This window comes from Nannobrachium achirus (assembly GCF_963921795.1).
Source record: "Nannobrachium achirus genome assembly, chromosome: 16".
In the NCBI taxonomy this organism is placed as follows: Eukaryota; Metazoa; Chordata; class Actinopteri; order Myctophiformes; family Myctophidae; genus Nannobrachium; species Nannobrachium achirus.
In genome coordinates, this window is record NC_137823.1 from 14,234,039 (window position 1) to 14,238,009 (window position 3,971).

Below are 3,971 nucleotides of genomic sequence, written 5' to 3' on the forward strand. Positions count from 1 at the left end.
CTCCACTGTTTTAGAAACTACTCTCTGCTCTGTTTACGGTGTGTTTCAACTCGGACGAGAGAGAGGGACGGCAACGGTCCCCGTTCTCCCCTCTAACTTGTCCGTGTGGAAGCACACACACTAGCCTACTCCAAGTTCCGGCCCCGCAGCAATAACACAATGCATTTATATATATATATATATATATATATATATATATATATATATATATATATATATATATATATATATATATATATATATATATATATATATATGTTACAGCATGTTTGGGTAACTCAGGACGTTCATTGTAAGAGCGCTTGTTTCGTTCACCACACACTAATCACCACCAGATGGCGACGACAGCCCATAGACAGCCATTCACTAGTGCAGGCGCTGACGTCACTCGTTTGCGACTCCCTTTCTTTATTTACTAGCCTAGCTGGGCGGTGTTTAGCCATTAGCTTAGCCATTAGCTTAGCCATTAGCTTACTATGAGCGTTTATCTTGGGCTTGCCCAGGCCTTACGGCCTGGGCATAAATATAACGATTGCATTCACCACGGCTTCGTAACTCGCGCGGCGCTCCGCCGGCCGCGCGGCCCTGGCCCGCTCTTCGCGGCCACTCGCGCCTGCGGCGCTCGGGGGCGAAGAGCAGGACCAAGGTCCGCTGGCCTTCGCGCCGCTTGCAATGTCGTGGACAATCGATGGGCTCCGCCTGGAGGACGTTGTTGTGGGCGACCGCTTGTTCCGCCCCGTGCGGCACCGCGAGTGCTCCGTTTCTCGGCCGTCCTGTTTCTCTAACATCCGGTGACATATATATATATATATATATATATATATATATTATTATTTTTATATTGATCGAGTATTTTATTAGCAGTTTGCATTTAAAAAAGCACACATGACAGTACAGTACAGTTCAGATACAAGATCTACTAATAGGATTTAAACCCAAGAAAGCACTAGGCTATGGCTTGTTTAAATTGGGGTCCTTTCTTCCTTTCTTTGTAGGCTCAATTCATTCACGTAACAGACATGAAAATAATAATAATAAAACATATAACAGTCCAAAATCAGAAAGGAAAGGAAAATAGCCTGTAGCAAAAATAAAATAGTATGTCTTGTCTTTTAGTTCTACTGGATCTCTTCTCTACCAGTCCCTCCCTAACATTGTAGGCTAGTCTAGTTTTTATTTGTTGAAAAATCATCAATGCATTTAATCTTAGTTTAGTTCTCGTCAGTGAAAAACCCTGTTCCTAGTTTCTAACGGCAGGCTGATCAAGCTCAGTGTGTGTGTGTGTGTGTGTGTGTGTGTGTGTGTGTGTGTGTGTGTGTGTGTGCGTGCGTGCGTGCGTGCGTGCGTCTGTCTCTCTCTCTAGGCTCTGACTGCAGAGTAGGGATGACAACTACCTGACATTCAGCCTTAAGGATACGTTTTATGGGCTTTTATGCCTTTATTGATAAGACAGTAGATTGACTGGAAATGGGGGGAGAGAAGGGGAGTGACACTCTGCAAAGGTCGTCTAGATCAGGAACCGCTGCCGCCATCACCAGGCATCCTATGTGATAGGCCAGCAGGCGCCCCTGCAACCCAGCCTTAATAAATCTTGTCTAAGGAAAACAAGGGATGCCCACATCAGCTCAGATAACATCTCACTGACTGTAGCCTATATTATGTAGTTTTTGTATATTATATCAACCCCTTGAACCCCCAACATCCATTCTCTGGGTCAGTGGTTCTCAACCAGTGGTCCAGGGACCACCAGTGGTCCAGGGGATTCCAGGTGGTCCCCAGCTGAATGATGGAGAGTTGGTAACCAAATGGACCCTCATAGATCTTTGACTATTGAGAAAGTAAAATTAAACAAAATGGACGCTCACAGGTGGATTTGGTTTCATTTTACCCTCGAGAGTTTGTTAAACATTTGTCTGCATTAGGCCTACTTAATTTTCAAGAAGTCTACACAATTTAGTGAATGGAGAAGAATTGTTATCACTCCTATGGCACCAACATCCACACAGCTAATCCATAGGCCAGACCCCTCATTTTCCTATATCGGTACCATTAAGAGGCAACATACATGTGGTATCATTTTGTTCGTCTGACATCCAGGAGTCACCAGCTTCGACTGCAGGAGTGATAAAATGTGTGATAGCAGTTTCAGAAGGCCAGCTGGATACCATTTTAGGGGTAAAATACCACATAATGTATTGTTGTTTAAACTCCCAAAATATTAACTTGTAGGCCTATGCACATTTCTGATGTTTGTACCATGGATGGACATGACTAACATTGATTGATTGAAGACTTTATTAGAAGTTTGCATAGGAATAGGTACAGTTTCATGACGGTACAGTTCACTGGTACAAGGTCAACTAAAAGGTGATCCTAGAAAAGCAATTGGCTTATTTACACAGTTAACCATGAAGTATCACATACCAGTGAATGACAGACGGATAGAAAACGGTACTATGCAGTAGATATAGTCAGAAAAAGAAAAATAAGTAGGTAAATACAAAGAAGGGTCAGGCGAGGGTAACTTTTACCAGTTACGAACGGTTGCTGCCTGTAAGTGTTTTTTCAGGGCGATTTTAAAGGATGCTAGGGATCCACACTCTTTTTCAGTAAGGCATTCCACATGTTGGTGGTATAGCAGAGGAACGAGTTTGACCCTTTGGCTGACTTGACTCTGGGTTGAAGTTGAACGTGATCTGTGGCGCTGCCTCTGGTGTTGTAATTGTGAACATCCTTAACGTTTTTAAAGTATTTTGACAGGTACTTTGTGGTGTAGTGTATCTTGTACACCAAGGCCCATTGCAAATTGCTGTACTTTCTCATCTACTCTGAGCCACCCCACTCTTAACTGATGAGTAGCGGTGAGGCAAGTCTCAGTCTGATAGGAAAGGTTAAGCAGGACCCTATTATAACAACAGACAGACTGAATAACGGGCAAATCCAAGATGGCTGCCCCTCTGAAACGGGGTACACCTTAACTTCTTAATGAAACATCATATAATTATGAGTGGTAACTCTTTTTATGAGGATGTGGAAACCATTAGAAGAGTCAGGAACTTGTAAAGTGTAGAGCTAAAGATCAAAGTTTCCCTGTCTACTTCTTTTGTCAGTCCAGTAGTGTGTTCAGTGGGCCTCAGACCACAAGTGATGTATTTTGTTTATTTTATTTGTTTGTAAATCACTTAATGGAGTAACTTATCATGAGAGTCTGTGTGCCAAGATGTAGGGCCACAAGAAATATAAAAACACACCCACCACAATCCTATTTCATCAGTCCTGTCTGCAGTTATGGCTACGTTGATATATATTCTCTCTCTCTCTCTCTCTCCTCTGTTGGCCTCTGTTGACAGGATCAGTATTAATATCCATAGTATGTGTTTTTCGATCCACCTCCCTACCAACATACAGGTGTTTCATGTTACCCTCGCAGTGAGCTATTTTATAGTAGAATATGTGTTTACCTTGGTTTGAATAAACTGGTGTCTTTTTAAATGACTGAAAGTCTGTCACAATGTGTACACTGGAAAGGGTTTGTTCTCCAGTGTGGCATGTGGATACGCTGGTGTGCCTTCAGACTTGACACACTGAAACACTTGTTACACTGCTGACATCAATCAGGTTTTTCTCTTCAGGCTAGAGGACCTACTGAAACTCTTGTTTTGTTTTCCAGTATGAACATGCTGGTGGCTCCTCAGGCTAGATGAAACACTGAAACTCTTGTCACAATGTTTACAGGTAAAAGGTTTTTCTCCAGTATGGACACGTTGGTGTGACTTCAGGCTAGATGACTGAATGAAACTCTTGTCACAATGTTTACAGTGAAAAGGTTTTTCTCCAGTGTGGACACGCTGGTGGCTCTTCAGGTTAGATGACTTACTGAAACTCTTGTCACAATGTTTACAGGTAAAAGGTTTTTCTCCAGTGTGGACACGCTGGTGGTCCCTCAGGATAGATGACTGACTGAAACTCTT